This window comes from Pleurodeles waltl, chromosome 2_1 (genome assembly GCF_031143425.1).
Source record: "Pleurodeles waltl isolate 20211129_DDA chromosome 2_1, aPleWal1.hap1.20221129, whole genome shotgun sequence".
Taxonomy (NCBI): Eukaryota; Metazoa; Chordata; class Amphibia; order Caudata; family Salamandridae; genus Pleurodeles; species Pleurodeles waltl.
Genome location: NC_090438.1, coordinates 646,582,878 through 646,603,586, shown reverse-complemented (window position 1 = coordinate 646,603,586; position 20,709 = coordinate 646,582,878).

The following is a 20,709-nucleotide window of genomic DNA, read 5'->3' as shown; positions in this document are numbered from 1 at the left end:
ACCCACAGTCCTCTGCCGATAGCTGCAACATAGACAGTTTGGCACATGCTTTCTTCCCTTGCCAAACATTTCCTTATCATTTGATCTATTTCTGTAAAAGAGGCCTGTTTTACTGAGATCATAACATTGGAAAAAGTCAATGTGAAAAGTGGTAAAATGGGCATTTTAATGATAGAGATACGTCCTGTTATTTTGGGGGTAAGTGCTGACAGTTAGCCTAGATGTCTGCTGCTTTCTTCAAAGTGACAGAATAGTTTAGTTTAAACAGTTATGAAAAAACAATGGGTCATCAATATGCTCGAGTTGCTTCAGGGTTCATTGTCTGAACACCTAGCTTGTATTTCTTGGGGCAAAACATCTGACTGGCAGTTGAATAATAAGGTCTCTGTATGCGTCTAATTGATATTATATATCGGAAAACTTGGATTTTGCCCAAAGCTCTTTGAACGTTGGCACGAGTCCCTTTGTCATCCGCAAATATTTTTAGTTTTGGTGTACCTACCGCAGGCAGAGTATTGGCAACATCAAGTGTGACTGCCAATGTCAATGGCTCGATAAATAGAGAGAAAAGGACGGGTGACGTGGGTCATCCTAGGTGTGTCCCTCTCAATATGGAGATATAGGTGGTCATTCTGACCCTGGCGGTCTTTGACCGCCAGGGCGGAGGACCGCGGGAGCACCGCCGACAGGCCGGCGGTGCTCCAATGGGGATTCCGACCGCGGCGGTAAAGCCGCGGTCGGACCGGCACCACTGGCGGGGTCCCGCCAGTGTACCGCCGCCCCATTGAATCCTCCGCGGCGGCGCAGCTTGCTGCACCGCCGCGGGGATTCCGACCCCCCCTACCGCCATCCAGATCCCGGCGGTCGGACCGCCGAGATCCGGATGGCGTTAGGGGGGGTCGCGGGGCCCCTGGGGGCCCCTGCAGTGCCCATGCCACTGGCATGGGCATTGCAGGGGCCCCCGTAAGAGGGCCCCTACATGTATTTCACTGTCTGCTGCGCAGACAGTGAAATACGCGACGGGTGCAACTGCACCCATCGCACAGCTTCCACTCCGCCGGCTCGATTCCGAGCCGGCTTCATCGTGGAAGCCTCTTTCCCGCTGGGCTGGCTGGCGGTCTGAAGGCGACCGCCCGCCAGCCCAGCGGGAAAGTCAGAATTACCGCCGCGGTCTTTCGACCGCGGAACGGTAACCTGACGGCGGGACTTTGGCAGGCGGCCTCCGCCGCCCGCCAAGGTCAGAATGAGGGCCATAGTCTACTACTTGTGCATTGATCATAATAGATGCCTGCTCTTGAAAAAATAGATTATTTAATTATTTTATTATTCTGGATGGGAAGCCAAAATGTGCCCGTGTTAGAAACAATGATCAAATGCTTTTTCGGCGTCGAACATCATGATTTCTGCTTTCACCTTGTTAGTTGAATAATAATCAATAGCCTGTACTAGGAAAATTATTTTCCTGGTGATGGATCAACCCGGCAAAAAGCCATTTTGATTATTATGCACTACTGATGCTGCAAAAGGGGCCAGCCGAAGAGCCATGATTTTAGTAAAAAGCTTGTAGTCTGAGTTTAATAAACTAATTGGTCAATATGAGCCCGGAGTCGCTTTGGTAAAGTTCACTGGGATGTTGTCTCCACTCAGAAATTGATTAAAAACCACCAATAAGTGATCCACAATTTGACTGGCAAAGGTCTTTTAGAACTCTGCTGGTAAGACATCTTCACCACAGGCTTTAGTGTTGGGGAGAGTTTTGATGGTATTCAGTATCTCAGTTCGTGTTATAGGTTTGGTAGGGCTTTTCTGATGATCTTCAGATATGGACGGAAATCTTAGTAGGTCAAAAAGAGCATTGGCCTGTTTGATTGCGAGGGTCTCTTTGGGAGTATAGCTCAGAGTAATGGTTTAGAAATACATGTTTGATCTGTTACCGGTCATAGTGCCTTTATTAATTGAACCCCAAATCTTAAAATAGTTCCCTGATTGTGCCTTCTTTTTACTGACTAGGCCAAAAGATGTCTCATGTATGCACTGTTTTTGTAAACTCGCTGAAAGCATATTAGTTGATTAATGATTTCGCGAGACAAGAAGTAGTCTTCAAGCGGTTGATTTGCCTTTCAAACGACTATGGGGGTCATTCTGACCTCGGCGGTAAAAGGCCCTTACCGCCGGTCAGAAGTCTGCCATACTACCGCCGCGGCCGCGGTAGACCGCCACGGTCATTCTGACCACCAAATGTGAAACCGCCAAAAATCCGACATCCAAGGAAGGCCGCCACATCAGCGGGCCGCGGAAAACTGGAGATGACCAAACCTCCACCGTCACGCCAACACAAACACGCCCATGCCATTCTGACCCACGAATCCACGCGGCGGTCTTTCAACCGCGGTATTCCATTGGCGGTACACACCGTTGCGGTCAAAATACACACACAGCACCAAAACACTGCCACATTGGACATTTTGAAATACGCACACCTGAGACACATACAAACAACGCTCCCACACATCCAATCAACTATAAAACACACACCCACATCACCCACAAACCCCCACTAGTTGGAAATCGGAGCGAAGGCGAGAGCGAGAGAGATAGAGATAGCAAGCACAGCATTAGAAAACCCCAACACACACAGGAACACAACTTCATCACCCACACCACATCTACGCACACATCACCACATATCACCACGCACATCACCACAAACACCACCCCACACCTCATCCACACAACCCCATGGCACCACAAAGACACCCACGGTTTTCGGACCAAGAACTCCGGGTCATGGTGGAGGAAATCATGAGGGTTGAGCCCCAGCTCTTCGGCACACAGGTGCAGCACACCACCATAGCAAGGAAGGCTGAGCTATGGCAAAGGATCGTAGACAGGGTCAACGCTGTGGGACAGCATCCCAGAAATCGGGAAGATATCAGAAAGCGATGGAACGACCTACGGGGGAAGTTGCGCTCGATGATCTCCAGGCACAACATCGCTGTGCAGAAGACTGGCGGCGGACCCCCACCCACCCCACCCAAATTCACAGCATGGGAGCAAGAGGTGGTAAACATCCTACATCCTGATGGCCTCGCTGGAGTACACGGAGGAATGGACTCTGGTAAGTCGAATCTCAACTACTTCACCCCCCCAACCACCAGCATGCCAACCCCCTCCCCCCCCAATATCACCCCCAGCACATAACCTCCCTGCCAATGTCTCACCAGCACAACCCACCCTAAACAACACCAACCCCTGAATGCCAACACAAACCATAGACAGCCACCACCAAAGCATGACCATTGCACATACCCATACACCCCCCCCAAACCCTCACAACACCTCCCACAAGGGAATGCCAGCACTGGGGGACAAGGGCACCCAAAATGCACGCCATGGCACACACAGAAACAATAACCATACTCCTTCACCCCTGCAGGGCCCGAACGCCAACACACCGCCACGGAGGGTCCAGAGATGTCCATCCCACCCCCAGAACAGGCCCCCAGCGAGGACAGCAGCTCTGTCGACCTAGAACCTGATGACCAGCCCGGACCATCGGGGACCTCTGGACAGTCGGTTCCCCACACACAGACACAGGCCACAGCAGACCCAAACCCCTCTGGGAACACCAGCACAGCTCCCACCCAGCGGGCCCATGCCTCTGTCCCGCGGACGCGTCAATCAGCGGTGTGTCCGCCACTACATGGCACCCAGGCTGACCCAACACCCCAACAACAACAGGGACCTGGGGGCAGTGGTAGTGGGCACACCGTCCAGGGGACAGAGGCCCGGGGAAACAGGGCAACTGGGAGGACTGCTGTGCAACAGGGGGGGGAGGACAGGCCCAGGGAACCGACTCTCCAAGAGGCCCTCACCACCATCATGGAAGCATACCATCACTCCCAGGAGACGATGGCGACGGTACTGGCCAGGTTCACCGAGATCCAGGCACAGCAGGAGGAACGGTACATGGGGTTCAGCAATGAACTCCGGGACATCGCTACCGCAATGGGGACCATAGTCCAGGCCCTCAACCGGATAGAATCCACATTGCGGGACCATGTGGCACCGCAAAGGGCCCCTGTCACTAGCCAGGAACAGCCTACCACCTCCGCCTGCGCTAGTGGTCAGGAGGCCCCCACAGAACGACGGGCCACCAGAACCCCACCTCCTGCTGAAGAACAACCACCCCGCAAGAGGAACCTGAGATCTCAAAGGAAGACAGAGTAGGATGCCAAGACCCCCGCCAGTCTAATATCCCCCCGGATGTCATTCCACTGTCCCACAGTGTCACCCTGTCCAACCATGAACTGCCCCTGCTCCATCCTTCCACAGCCATATGAACAATGCACCTGTGCGACCGAGAACTGGACTCTGCCATGGACATAACTCCACCCTCACCCTTCACCGTTTTAATATCATGTACCAAAATATAGCACTAAAAATAAATCACTCATTGCACATAAATCATTCTGGAGTCAGCCTGTATTATTTACAAATGTATAACACATTACTTATCAATAATGTTCTGTTATTTATGTGTGGACAACATACCGATGTCAATAAGCATTAGTCCATGGGCTAACCAAGCAGAAGTCACGCAGTGGGTCATACAGCACTGAAAAGGGAAGGGAAAAGTAAACTTCAGTTTAAAAGAACTGGGGGGAAATACACAAAGTAAAGATGCAGGGGGCATTCAGTAAATGGTAAATGGCGTGGGTGATTCCTACCTGTGTGCTACTGAAAATACTGATGGATAACTCTGTCCCTGTTGTCTGGGTCGTCCTCTTCGTCTTCCTCCTCTTCACTCTCCGCAGGCTCCACAGCTGCTTCAACACCACCATCTGGACCATCCTCCTGCAGGAAGGGCACCTGACGTCGCAATGCCAGATTGTGAAGCATGCAGCAGGCCACGATGATCTGGCACACCTTCTTTGGTGAGTACATCAGGGATCCCCCTGTCATATGTAGGCACCTAAACCTGGCCTTCAGGAGGCCAAAGGTTCTTTCAATGACCCTCCTAGTTCGCCCATGGGCCTCATTGTACCGTTCCTCTGCCCTGGTCCGGGGATTCCTCACTGGGGTCAATAGCCAAGGCAGGTTGGGGTAACCAGAGTCACCAATTAGCCACACACGTTGTCTCTGTAGCTGTTCCATCACATAAGGGATGCTGCTATTTCACATCACATACGCGTCATGCACTGACCCAGGGAACATGGCATTCACATGGGAGATGTACTGGTCAGCCAAACAGACCACCTGAACGTTCATCGAATGGTAACTTTTCCTGTTTCTGTACACCTGCTCATCGTCTTTTGGGGGTACTAAAGCCACATGGGTCCCATCAATGGCACCAATTATGTTGGGAATATGTCCAAGGGCATAAGAATCACCCTTCACAGTGGCCAAATCGACCTCCTCAGGGAATACAATGTAGCGCCGCATGTGTTTCGTCAGGGCAGACAACACTCTAGACAAGATCTTTGAAAACATAGGCTGAGACATTCCAGATGACATGGCCACTGTTGTCTGGAATGAGCCACTTGCCAGAAAATGGAGGACTGACAGAACCTGCACTAGAGGGGGAATTCCTGTGGGTTGGCGGATGGGGGACATCAGGGCTGGCTCCAGCTGAGCACACAGTTCATGTATAGTGGCTCGGTCAAGTCGGTATCGTAGTATGATGTGGCGTTCTTCCATTGTCGACAGGTCCACTAGCGGGCGGTACACGCGAGGATTCATCCTTCTCCTCGCAAGTCCCAGCGGACGGTGCCTAGGAAGGACAACATGGAGCACAGAGTCAAACAAGTCACAGGTACGTTCACCACTGCATGCACAGTACACGAAAAGGTATGGATGGCTATGTTTGGATGTGTGGCAATGCAAGGCCTAGGCCTGTGTGACGCAGTTGAAATTAAGCCATGTGGGCCCTTGAAATGGCGGCTGCCTGACCGGTGAAGTGGGACAATGGGATGTGAGGTCAATGCGCTGGCGTGGCACACCGTGGCGGTAGGCGGTCGAAGACCGCTATACGAAGCCGCATTGGTTAACATTGAACCCTATGGGATTCAGGAGCCAATGGTGATGTGCGCCGGCGGTCGCGGTACGCACCGCTGCGGCCGTGACCGCCATTTTCTATCTGCCTAATCCCTCGAGACCTGATCATCCACAGGAGAGGACTTATACTGCAAGTGCTGCTGTGACCTCGGTCTGGAAGTGACAATGGCTGCTTCGACTGGGGAAAGGGCCCCTGCCTTCACGTCTGAAGAGTTGGAGAAACTAGTGGATGGGGTCCTCCCCCAGTATGCGCTACTCTACGGTCCTCCAGACCAACAGGTGAGTACACTGAGTGCACATTGAATGGGTTATGCCTGTGTGGAGTGGGGTGGATGTAAGTTGTTGGGGTGGGGAGAAAATGAGGAGTGCAACGCACGACAGATGAGAGAATGGGCCACATGGCAAGGTTGGGGAGGGGGGGGCATGTACTCCAAACATGCCGAAATTACACATTTTCTCTTTCCCACCCTGTACATGTCTAACAGGTGAGCGCCCATCAGAAAATCGACATTTGGCGTGCCATCGCCAAGGAAGTCCGGGCCCTGGGGGTCTACACCAGACGGGGCACCCACTGCCGCAAGAGGTGGGAGGACATCCGCTGCGGAACCCGAAAGACCGCCGAGTCACTGCTGGGGATGGCCTCCCGACCTAGGAGGGGTGCCAGTCGTACCCTGACCCCCCTGATGTCCCGGATCCTGGCGGTGGCCTACCCTGATTTGGATGGGCGCTTGAGGACATCACAGCAGACACAAGGGGGTGAGTACCTGCACATTCTGCTATCCTTAAGCGCAGTTGAGGCGTCTGGGTGGGGGAGGAGGGCCGTGGGTGACACTAGGCCAGGGCGCTTTCTGTAGTGTAGTCCCCTCCCTTAGACATGGCCCTGTGCCCCCGCCCCCCACCTCTGTAGGGTGCCAAGTACAGCTATCCATGGTCCTGCATCACCCATGTGCGCGTCTGTTGTCCCTAGACCTGTTGGCCTAGTCAGAAGTACTGAGTAGTGTACCCCAATTTCGCGGCTTAGTGCATGAGGCACCTGTGTCTGTCCTCTCCGCCAACGGTATTGGCAAGGCATACACTCAACTTTGTTTTATTTCTCCCCCCACCCTTATTCTTTGTCTTCTTGTGCATTAGCATCATCAGGCGGAGGAGAATTGGCGTCGGAGCATGAGGGAGCTGCAAGTCACTATGCCCCGGTGGGCACTGGAACAGACACCGAGGGCACCAGTGATCCAGAGGGCGAGGGGAGCACCACAACGGGGACCGGTGAAGACACCTGCGACACGGACACGTCCTCGTTTGGGAGCTCCCTAGCGGTGGCGGCAACATCCGGGCCCCCCGCCTCCACAGGTACAGCCGCCACCCAGCGCTCCAGCTCCGCCCTCCCAGCAGCCCCTCAGCCTTCGCTCCGTGCCCGCTCGCCCAGGAAGGCGGGCGTCTCCTTCGCCCCAGGCACCTCAGCCCCTGCCCCAGTTACCCCTGCTGCCCTCAGTGCGGAGCTCATTGACCTCGTGAGGACGCTCATTGTTGGGCAGACTACCCTTTTGGATGGCATCCAGGGGGTGGAAAGGGAGGTGCATCGGAGCAATGCCTACCTGGAGGGCATTCATTCGGGTCAGGCTGCCCATCAACGATCGTTCACTGCTCTGGCCTCAGCACTGACGGCAGCCATTGTCCCTGTCTCCAGCCTCCCTCTTCTAACTGCCTCCACCCTTTCTCTGTCTCCTGTTCCTCAGCCTATCCCATCCACACCATCAGACCAGCCTGCACACACCTCAACACCCAAGGCCAGATCATCCAGACACAAGCACCACAGGACACACAAGCATTCACCCCAGCAACACCCAGATGCAGACATTCCAACAGTCACTACCACGTCTGTGTCCCCCTCCTCCTCGTCTCCCTCCTCCCTCCCTGTGACATCTACACTCACACCTGCATGCACACCACCATCAGCCAGTGCTTCCATCACCAGCACACCCTCCACTACAGTCCTCACACGTGCAGTCACCACCCCCACTGCCATCTACATGTCCCCTGTGTCCTCTCCCACTGTGTCTGTCACCCCCTCTTCCAAGACACATAAACGCAGGCAGACACCCAAACAACAGCCAACCACCTCACGACAGCCTACGCCTCAGTCACCTGCACCCAAAGACAGCACACCTGACTCTCCTACAACCACATCCTCTTCCTCCACTTCCATCACCACTACTCCTACCCTTTACCTTGGTCCTAAGAAATATTACCTCTCTAATCTTAACCTCTTTCCCTCCCCTGACCCACCCCCTCCATCGGTTAAGAGTCCCAAGAGCACCTCAGCCACCACCAGCCCAGCTTTGAGTGTCCAAGTGGTGCATGGCTTCTGGAGTCCACCCTTTGGCGGCAGTGACACTTCACTGAGCAGCAAGGGGACATCCAGCCCATCCCCAGGCAAGAGGACACGTAAACTGAAGGGCCGCCGTGAGAGGACTGAGACGGCTGCCCCCAAGGAGCCAACAACGGCCACTTCACCTGCCACAACAGCCAAGGGAGGCAAGGGCCCGAGAGCCCCATCTAAGGAGCGAAAGGGCAGCAGGGCGGAGAGGTCATCCATCAGGAGCGCGGAGCTGGAGGGCCCCGCAAGCCCCATCCCGCCTGCAAGGGACGACAGCAAAGGGCCCAGGACTCCGTCCCCGAAGGGGCCTGCCACTGCACAGTCGGAGGGCGAGTGAGCAGGGTGTCCAGCCGAGGTCTGGCTCCCTAGACTTCCTGGAAGAGCACCGCTGAAGAGGGCCCCGCCGTGAAGACAGGCACCGCTGAACAGGGCCCCGCCGTGCAGAAGAGCACCGCTGAAGAGGGCCCCGCCGTGAAGACAGGCACAGCTGAACAGGGCCCCGCCGTGCAGAAGAGCACCACTGAAGAGGGCCCCGCCGTGAAGACAGGCACCGCTGAACAGGGCCCCGCCGTGCAGAAGAGCACCGCTGAAGAGGGCCCCGCCGTGCAGAAGAGCACCGCCGAAGAGGGCCCGCCGTGAAGACAGGCACCGCTGAACAGGGCCCCGCCGTGCAGAAGAGCACCGCTGAAGAGGGCCCTGCCGTGAAGACAGGAACCGCTGAATAGGGCCCCGCCGTGCAGAAGAGCACCGCTGAAGAGGGCCCCACCGTGAAGACAGGCACCGCTGAATGGGGCCCCGCCGTGCAGAAGAGCACCGCTGAAGAGGGCCCCGCCGTGAAGACAGGCACCGCTGAACAGGGCCCCACCGTGCAGAAGAGCACCGCTGAAGAGGGCCCCGCCGTGAAGACAGGCACCGCTGAACAGGGCCCCGCCATGCAGAAGAGCACCGCTGAACAGGGCCCCGCCGTGCAGAAGAGCACCGCTGAAGAGGGCCCCGCCGTGAAGACAGGCACCGCTGAAGAGGGCCCCGCCGTCTCAGGCACCGCTCCGCTGGGCCCTTCCTGTCAAGCACCGCTCCGCTGGGCCCTTCCTGTCAAGCACCGCTCCGCTGGGCCCCGCCGTCTCAAGTACCGCTCCGCTGGGCCCCGCCGTCTCAAGCACCGCTCCGCTGGGCCCTTCCTGTCAAGCACCGCTCCGCTGGGCCCTTCCTGTCAAGCCCCGCTCTGCTGGGCCCTTCCTGTCAAGCACCGCTCCGCTGGGCCCCGCCGTCTCAAGCACCGCTCCGCTGGGCCCTTCCTGTCAAGCACCGCTCCGCTGGGCTCCGCCGTCTCAAGCACTGCTCCGCTGGGCCCTTCCTGTCAAGCACCGCTCCGCTGGGCCCCGCCGTCTCAAGTACCGCTCCGCTGGGCCCCGCCATCTCAAGCACCGCTCTGCTGGGCCCTTCCTGTCAAGCACCGCTCCGGTGGCCCCATCCTGTCAAGACACCGCTCCGCTGGGCCCTTCCTGTCAAGCACCGCTCCGCTGGGCCCCGCCGTCTCATGCACCGCTCCGCTGGGCCCTTCCTGTCAAGCACCGCTCCGCTGGGCCCCGCCGTCTCAAGCACCGCTCCGCTGGGCCCTTCCTGTCAAGCACCGCTCCGCTGGGCCCCGCCGTCTCAAGCACCGCTCCGCTGGGCCCTTCCTGTCAAGCACCGCTCCGCTGGGCCCCGCCGTCTCAAGCACCGCTCCGCTGGGCCCTTCCTGTCAAGCACCGCTCCGCTGGGCCCCTCTGTCTCAAGTACCGCTCCGCTGGGCCCCTCTGTCTCAAGCACCGCTCCGCTGGGCCCTTCCTGTCAAGCACCGCTCCGCTGGGCCCCCTCCATCTCAAGTACCGCTCCGCTGGGCCCCGCCGTCTCCAGCACCGCTCCGCTGGGCCCTTCCTGTCAAGCATCGCTCCGCTGGGCCCTTCCTGTCAAGCACCGCTCCGCTGGGCCCCGCCGTCTCATGCACCACTCCGCTGGGCCATTCCTCAAACACAGTTCACAGTTCACTGTGGCCATCATGCATCCTCCTTGACCAGTGGAGCAATTCCTCCACCTGATGGACTGTGGCTTTGCACTCCCCAGGATATGGCAGTGGGCAATCCAACCACTGTAGAGACATTGAGAGACTGTGGCTTTGCACTCCCCAGGATATGGCAGTGGGCAATCCAACCACTGTAGAGACATTGAGAGACTGTGGCTTTGCACTCTCCAGGATATGGCAGTGGGCAATCCAACCACTGTAGAGACATTGAGAGACTGTGGCTTTGCACTCCCCAGGATATGGCAGTGGGCATGGTGGCCCCTTCGTGGGTCTGGCGTCGTGGACTCATGTGGCTGAGGTGCCCCCACTTCCCTTCCCCCTGAGGTGCCTGTAGTTTTGTCATCAGATGCCCCTGCAGTGTTCTCTCCAAAGGACTCAGGTCTCGTGTGTGGGCTTTGCCCTTGTGTTGCTACACTTTGGCCCACGGACAAATCGTTAATACGTAAAATGTGCAGGACTGATTTCTTCAGTTGTCCACTGCTGTGTATATAGACTTTTTAAATGTAAATATTCTGGCTAGTTGACCAATACTTATCGGAGGCTATTTTGGACATAAATATTTATTGTCAATTTTGAAATGTCATTGCATTTTTTACGGGGGTTTGGTTGGTGTCACTGTGACTTGTTGCTCTGCATTGGTGTGTACATATTGGGGGGGGGGGATTGCATATGTGTGTGCCCGTAACCTTTCGTCCTCCCCCCTCCCGTGTGTCGTAGGTGCTGTACTCAACGTTGACGTCTGCGCCGGAGTTCGTACTCGTGGTAGATGAGCAGGTAGACGAGAGCAGGTATGATGTTCAATTCGGGTTCCATGCTGTCCTCCGTACTCGTGGAGTGCGTAGAGGTGAGCTTTTTCACATTCGTAGTCTGTTTCCGCCGTGTTTTTATCAGCGGGGCTCCCGCCCCGGAAAAGGTGGCGGATTGGTGGGTCATGATAGTGTGGGCGGTACATTGTCTGCCGCCTGGCTGTTGGCGGTGACCGCCGCGCTGTTTGTCGGTCCCGCCGTGGCGGTCGGAGTGTTAATGTGGCGGGCTGTGTTGGCGGTTCCCGCCAGGGTCAGAATTCCATTTTTTGGACCGCCAGCCTGTTGGCGGGTTGGCCGCCGCTTTATCACCGACCGCCAGGGTTAGAATCACCCCCTATATGTTTGGGTGGTTCTATATATATTGTCTGATCATCTGGCTAGATATAATTCCTGCTGAAGTGTATCTATTTCCTGCTGTCTTGTTTTTTTGCCCTGCAACATAGGAAATGCATTCGCCCCATCCCCATGCCTTACATGCCCCCCAGATTGCATAATTAAAGGCAGACCTTTGATTAATTTGAAAGAATGCTGTTTATATCGGCTGCATATTCATGACCCACCCCACTTGGGTTAGCAGGGACCTACCTGAGGTCCAGCGTCCCTCCTGTTTTTTGTATTATATAAATCAGAATCAATGAAAGGAGTAGAATGATTCAGTCTGAGCAATCTTGAATAATGTCTTGAAGGAGATTAGAATTCCCCCCGATCACAATTAATCCGTTGAGTGGGAGTAAAAGCTCATATAGTTCATGAAACTGAATGAGTTTGTCTTGGATTCACCCATACAGGCTATTTAGATGGCTAGTAACCTTATTATTCTTACTGACACCGAGATTCATCGAGATAGGGGGTCACTCTCCACCTGCAATATTTCCCCCATGTGTGTGATTGAAATAGTGACCTTCCTTACTGCGGCATTGGCTGATGCAAAGAACGATTGCCATATGTATTTGGATCGTACCAGTGGTTAGGTATTTATTTTTAAATGAGTTTCCTGAAGGAAAATAACTTGTGCTCCAGAAGATTGGAGCCATGCTAATATCGACTGCCGTTTTTTTGGGTTGTTACATCTGTTACCGTTCTATGTGATAACTTTAATCTGATGCTCCTTTAAGTTTAGCTTAGTCGTGGTTCTCTATTAATAAGTGCTTACCCCATCTGACTGAGTATTACATCTGATTATGAATGTGGCTAACCGTACCATGTTGATCATCCTTTTTTTTCTCTTTACCCCATACACCACCTCTCTCTGTGTAAACCCACCCTCCTTCGACCTTCCCTAAGTTTCCTTTGTCTTAGCCCCTTGCCTAGTGACTCTGGGAACCCCATCCTCTTGTACCACCGTCGTGCTGCCTCACTCACCTATCCCCCTCCCCTCTCTACACCCTTTCCCCAAATTATGGTTGCTGACATGACACCCGAACAGAATCTAGAGGGAATGACCTACTAAGGGTGCTCCTAGTTTCACCTCCCAGTCATGCAGAAGAGCCCCTCTTGCCCATATTATAACTTCTTTAGATCAAGCGAATTTGGTCAAGAAAGATCGTAGCTTGTTCCACAGACTAAAAGATTTGAGCTCCCCAATCATGCTGAGAAGCCCCGCTGCCCATACTGTAGTGTTGTAAAATCAAGAAAATGTGGTCCAGAAAGATCCACAGTCTGAAATATTTGAGAATAACCTTGCGCAGTACTTTTAATTTTGTCTGTTGAACAATACAATAAAGCTGTAAATAATTCCCTTGATCTCCTTCCAGCGACAAGCTGCAGCAGATGACATATCAGAGAAAACTTCAAGAGAAATGTTCTCTGTAGTGTGGCAGATCCATTTTTCCATAGCGCTACTCAGTACCCTCTCTTCTATGCAAAAGTCATCAAAATTGACCAGTATAGTTTTAGGGTGCTTTATATTTGCTCTCTGATAAGGGGGACACAGTGCACTCTTGAGATCATAAGATCGGCCTCTGTGGCAGCCATAACCAGACATATATAGTTGCAAATATGTTCAGAGACCTCTACCATGGCAGTGGTTCCATTCTCACATCCGTCTTGAATTCATATGAATCGTAGATTGGATCTGTGTGAACAATTATCGACATTGTTGACTGAAGTTCTGTCAGTTTGGTCTGTAGTTTTTGGGTTGTTGGATCTACCTTCTCCTTGAGATCCGCTATTCTGCCTGGGACATTCACATGTTAAACATCTGGATATTTGAGTTGAATTGGACTAGCTGCTCACTCGTTTTCCTGTGGGCCTCTTCCTGGGATATTTTCATTTTGCGTACCTCTGCCCAGAATTTGATGCAAAAGCAATTCCACTGAAGGTGCTGTCTGCATCTCTAGTACGATTTCGATGTCCTGGGATGAGACAATCAATCCCATGTCTTTCTTTTTACCACCTGGCTCTGAAAGAACAATACCTACATTCCCAGTGGATATTTGTCTCTCAACGCTATGAGTTTCAACCATTGACTGTGGGGTCATTTCGATCTCGCCGGTGTCAATCACATCTGATGAAACTTCTGATACGGCCTGCTGTCTTGGTGAGTGTCTTATGGTTGGGACCACAAAGATGGGATATATTGGTAAAGTTTTTGATAAATTTAATGAATTGTGTCTGCTTTCTGCTACATGTCTGGGTTCTTGTTCTATCTCCGTTGCGGCATTATTGTGCATGTTGTTGACAGGCCTAGTGTCCCCCTCAATAGCCTTACTTACTCCTACAGAATCTCGCTCTCCTATGGGTGACCTTGATTGGGTGGCGAGCGTCATATTGCTATCAAAAATTGGCACCGGAGGGCCTGACACCGTTCTACTATTGATCTTCTGTGGGATATGGAATGTAAGGAGATCTATGGATGGTCCACACTGATCGCTTGTTTCTTTTTAGTGAGGTCTGCCTTAGCTTTGAGGTTGGTGGGCGTGTAATTGACCTGATGCCTCTCAGTTTTGGAGCCTTTACTGGCAGTGCAGGGGCGCAGCCGAGAATCCGGTGTCAGCCTTTTCATCCTGTGCTTGGTCAATAGCTTGTTTGCGTTACCTGGACAGGTATGTAGTGTACAGTGTAGAGGCCAGCAAAGCAGTTCTGCAGTGTAACGTCACTGCCAGGTGAAAAGTAAAGCCAGGAGACCGCAAGCTGCATCTGCAAGGCTTACCCCTTACATAGGATAACATTGGGGATTCTTTATTACATTTAATAAGCTGTAAATCCTAATTAGGAGCAGGCAGATATATTGTGTTTGGTATCTAGGGAATGGTAATGATAAACTTGCGTTAAAGGTAAAGTCCAATTTTTCATTACAATTTTGAAAATGCTACTATTGGAAAGTTGGTATTTTACTGCTGTTAGCCTTTAGGCATGCTTCCTGTCTTGGGTCACGTGACTGGGTGTGGCTGACAGTTAGACTTTGTGAATTCCTCCCAGACAGTCACACAATAGAGGGATTAGGGGTATCTCAATGATCACAATGTTGATCACAGCTCCGTTTATACCTGACTAGCCTGTGCTCCGCTTTCACACAAAGGGCCTATTGACCCTGTATTGTCTGTGCAGCCAGTTTGAAGCCAGGGCAAGGGAGTCAGGAAATTCCATCCACTTTAAAAAACCTTTCCAGGTGCTTTTTCCACTTTCCAGAAAAATGGCAGCAGGGTATAAAAATAGAACCTTCAGACCCACTCTTCAGTTCACTACTAGACTACCGGCAGGACTCCCAGAGGACTGCCTGTTGCTTTCACATCTGGCAAACTGCTGATGGACCTTGAAGAACTGCCCTGCTGCCAAGAGTCTGCCTTGAACTTTCACAGGTCAGCTCTTCTGTTGAGCCCTGCATCTACACCTTCACCCAAGACTATCAAAAGTGTCTCCAAGGGCAAATTTGCTGACCTCGCGTTCAGAGCCGCAGGGAAATAACAAGCTCCCATCATCTTGAACCCACACCTGGACCCAGCCTGAGTGAGTCCTGATCCGCAATAGGTGTCCCACGAGTCCTGGGACCTTGGTTGTAGTGTGACAGGTACCCACATGGCCAGTTGCCAAAACTGGGGACTGTGACAAAATTTTGCCAAGATGTGCTCTGAGAACTAGGAGGAGACTGCGACCAACCTGCTCGCCTCTCCTCCTAAGGTGCATTGCTGGTGGGATTGACTTCACGGCTTCTCCCGCTGCATTATTCCCTGCAGTAGCAAATCTGTTTCACTGGTCTCTCACCAAAGGGGTATCTGACCTTGTGGAACTCTTTTCTGCTACAGCTATCTGCTTTGATACCATGGAGTTTCTCAACCTCCATTTTAACAACTAAGGTTGAGCATAGAAATCTTTCACTTCAGCTTTGACCCAGGGCCTTCCATATATGACGCTCCATCCTCATACACTTCCTACAGCATTGCCCAGCTGAACTTTACCTTCTAATTCATTTTTCTTCATAATTGTTTTTAGGTCCAAAGGTAAGTGCTGAACAAACCCAAACCTCTTCTCATATCAGTATCTCACTCTATCATGGTCTGTGTTCATTTCAACTTTGACCCGGTCTTGAGTGACTAGATTTTCACAGTTAGAGATTTAGGGCCATATGTACTAAAGCATTTTCCCATAGACACAGAATGGGAAAAACCCTTTGATACATCTGACCCTTAATATTTTAGGGGGTATTTTGAACCTAAAACTTCATAAATTGATAACACATCTCTACTAATTGGATTTTTGTCATTTCTTGTTTCAAATAATTTATTAAAATGTACTCTACTTTTCTAAATTGGTTTCTTGTGTTTTGTTTTTACTTTAAATACTGTTTATGTGCTGCCTAAATATGTCACACATTGCTTTACGTTACGCCTAAATACTTTTTGTGTCAAGCTACCCAGGGTTAAACACAGGCTACCGCCACAGTATATCAGGCAGGTATCTCACATGCACTAACTGAGTGCCTATATTTTTGCTTAACAACATACTTCAGTGGGAGAGAAACCTATCAGTTGCTGAGAATTACTTCAAATCAATTCTCTTGGGTTTCGATTGGAGAAAAAGCTTTTCAAAAGTCCTCTATAAGTCACCCTGAAGAAATTAAAGCACGTCCTAAAGTATTCATGAAGTCAATGTGTAATAATAAAAAACACATCATGAAGTAGTCATGAAGTCATCAGCTCCCATCCCTTAGCTGTCATACAGTCATCGTGAAGAAATCTCCGCACATCACCTAGCTGTCATGCAATCATCGTGAGGTAATCAGCTCTCATCCCCGACTTTTTTTTAGTCATCCTGTAATAAATATTGTTGTACTAAGGGCACAATTCCAGCAAAGGTCTGCTCTGGCTAGGGTCAGGAGTATACAAGGCCAATCCTGGACCACTAAACCTAGTAATCACAGATGTGCATATTAGCACGGTATGGGAGGATAGGAGAGAAGTTGTGATCCGAACCTTAGATTTCTAATATGAGACTACAGACTCACCTTCCTCAGGACTGTCTACTAGTCAATGATATTCAGGGTATGTGAGTCTCAGATTTTCATGATGACCACTGCCAAGTACCCAACCCAGATAGTACATCAGGTAGGGATATCAGTAGGGAATACATTTGTGCAGTGTTACTGCTGATAGTGGCACAGTGTTATATCAAAAAGAAGAAAACATTTATGAATGCCATGAAATCATTTTGAACTTTGTATAAAAAGGTGACAAAGGGATATTACAAAACTGATCACTGACATGAGCACATGCCAATGCTTCAATCACAGTGAAATAGCTCAAAATGTTGAGTGTTTCCGTGCATGACCTGTACAGCAAAGTAATATAGACTGGTGGATTAATCCACCTATGACGCAAGTGTGTCCATTTGTGGCAATATAGGTGTGTTTATTTTAACTTGAAAAGTAATACAAATAAACACCTTTGCATTAAACCTAAATAAAATTAGGAGAACATTTTCAAGACATAATATATATAAAAGGCAATAGACCAGGGTAAATATTACATTTATACATATTTAAATTAATTAAGTTTAGAACTAACATTGATTTTACATTTATGTCAAATATAATGTTTTACCTTGCCTCATACAATTTCGATATTATAATACATGAAATCATTCCATTAATGTGTGATGCATATGCTAATGATGTCTAAGGGTCCATTATGATGAAGGAAGCTTGCACCAAATTTGCAATGAAAAAAATGTAAAAAAGTGTGTTTCTTTAAATTTCTTAAACTATGACACTACACACATATGCATTACACATTAGGAAAATATTGCTTGTGAAAGTGGTTTAAAAATGCACAAGTCAAGAGCTAATGTAAACAGACAATTCAGAAGGTCACAAGCAAAAAAAAAAGCTTACCTTTGATTCTGGGAACAACAGAGTTGATTTGCTTCATGGTCAATTAGCAGCAGCAGAGAAAGGTCCTGGACGATTGGGTTTATGACAGAAAGGGAAGTAGAAACAAGAAAATTTGTTTTGACCTTTTATCCCTTTGATTCCGCCAACTTAGGTGTGGAGGTTTACCCACCACAGTTACTTCGGTGGGAAGTCACATTGTGATTTGCTTGGTGGAGAAACTGGCTGTTCTCCCTCTGATAGACGCTTTTGCCTTTGGCACTGTCAAAAAGGCAGGAAAATTCTGATGGAGATGGTGCCACTTGGACAGACTATCCTTCATCGAACCGCCCGCATCTAAATAGAGTGGGCCAACCGCCTAGTAGGTGGACAGTGAAATAGATAGAAAAGCAACAGCAGGACCTGACCCTCAAAGATCTAAATCAGGTCCTAAATGTGGTGTAAACTATTTTTCGCATTTCTAATTTCAGAAGGGCAAAATATTGTTTAGACCACATTCGGGGGGTCATTTTGACCTCAGCGGTCTTTTTGAAAGACCGCCGAGGGACCGCTGTGCGGAAGACCGCCAGTGGTGGCAGTTTTCCGCTCGGCCTATTATGACCGTTGGCAGCTCTCCGTCCTTTTTCGGACGGAGAGCCGCCAACAGCCATACTGGCGGGAGGCGGGAAAGTGGAGGTTGCTCCACCTCCACTGCCATGCCAACAGAACACCGCCCTGCGAATCACGTCCTGTGATTCGCCGTGGCGGTGTTCTGTTGGCAGTGTGGTGTCGGCAGAGCTGCCCCCATGGCTCCCGTCCCCTCCTGGAGGCTCATCGGACCAGGTAAGTCGATCGCCCGTGAGGGGAGGGGCGTGGGGGGTGTTGTGTGTTGTATGGGTGCATGGGGGTGTGCATGTGTGTATGTAGAGGTTGTGTGTGAGTGCGTGTATGCTTGCGGGGGTGTTGTGTCTATGGGAATGAGTGCGTGTATGTCTGTGGGTATGTCAGTATGGATGTGTGCGTTAATGTGTGAATGTGGGTGTGCGTGTCTGCCTATGTGTGTGTATGTAGGCATGTATGTTGGCGTATGTGCGTGTGAGTGTGTAGGTGGTGCCTGCGTGCGTGTCGTGTGTGTTGTAAGATTCTGTGATGTTGGGGGTCGGGGTGGGGAGGGGGGCCCTGCCACCTTTGGGGGGTGGCAGGGTTGGTGGGGGGTGTAGGGGAGGGAGTCGGGGTGGGGGTGGGGGAGACCCCTATCAGTGCCAGGGAAGGAATTCCCTGGCACTGATAGTGCTTACTGCCGTGGATTTCATGGCGGTTCAAACCGCAGGAAATCCGCAGCAGTAAGTCAGGTCAAAATACCGCCGGCGGTATAGTGACGGCCGCCGGGCTGGAGACCCAGGTCTCCAGCCCGGCGGTCGTCTGCGCCCTGGCGGGCCAAATGGAGAACCGGCGGATGACTGGTCATAATTCCATTAGGGGAGACCACCAGCCTGTTGGCGGTCTTACCGCCGGTTCTCCACCTTCCGCCAGGGTCGTAATGACCCCCTTAGTCTGCTTTCCAGGTTGTAAGCGGAAATGTAGTGCACTATGGTCTACTTAAAACATTTAAAATAAAAAAGAAATATATAAAAATTGAAAAAAAATTCAACTACATTATATTTAGCATTAAAACCCATAATGCATACTAGGTGCAGTCTAAACATTATGGTACTACTACTGTATTCTGCACACATTTTCTAAAATATATAAAGTATTAAAACATGTCTTACCGTTACATACATATAAACTGATTGATTGCTTCTTCTACACTTAGAAAACAGTAGGACACTATATTTACACTTAAGAATCATGACATAGCTAAAGTGTGGTCTGAAAAATATGGCTGCCTGTTACGTTTTTAAGGGCAGTCATTAGCCAATCATATACTGGTTCGTCATCAGTGAGTACTGCAGTATACCACACAATTGCAGCAGTATACAGGGTCCCACCATATCACTATGTTTTTGTGAATTTAGGCAAGGTTCACAATGGAAATCTTATACTTTTGCAGAGGTTTACAAAGGTTTGCTATTTACAAATGTATTTTACTAGTACTGTCTTCAAAACTGCAGAGTTCGCACATTAAAAATGGGACTAGCCTATCTTTTAATGTTCAGAGATTCTGCTGTCGTAAAATATCACTAGTAATATACCATTGTGAATAGCAAACAATCATAAAATGAAACAAAAATGCAAGTTTACTTTTGTGGATCAGGCACTATAACTTTAAAACTACTGAAATAATTGATATCCACTACCAAAAAGGATACTTTGCACCTCAAAATCCATATTTCTGACATATTGCATCTAAATCTGTTCAACCATTTTCACAATACCTCTTTAACGAATACTTTATAACACAGCATGCCACTTAACTTCACTGTACAACATGCCAATCCCCTCTATGAAACGTCACTCTACTTTATGACACCCCACTTCACTCAGTGACAGTCTACTCCACTTGATGATACTCCACACTAGTCCTCTCTACCACATGGTACATTCTACCACATGCAGTCCACTCTAGCTATTGTTACTCCATTCTACAACATCCCAGTTCACTCTACTTCTACCCTATGACATACCACTGAATTCTACTGTACAAAGCACCACTCCACTCTATTACGCTTCACTGTACAAAATGTCACTTCACTCTACAGCAGTTCACTCTACTGCATAATAATGCACGCAACTCTAATCTATGATGAGCCACTTTACTCTACCATACACCCCTTCAGTCTTTCGAATGTCACTCCACTCTACTACACACCAATCAATGGCATGCCACTTCACTCTACTACATATCACTCAACTCTACTACATGCCACTCCTTTTCAGGATATGCTACTCAACTGTTCCCCACTCCGTTGTATGCCACTGTACGGCACACTACTTAACTCTATAACACTGTATGCTCCTCCACTCTGGGACACTGCATTCCACTGTATGACACTCTATGACACTTAACTTCACCATATAATACTCTATGCAACTCCATCTATGTCAATCCATGCCACTTTACTCAAACCTTTATTCTGTGACACAGTACTGAACTGTACTCTGA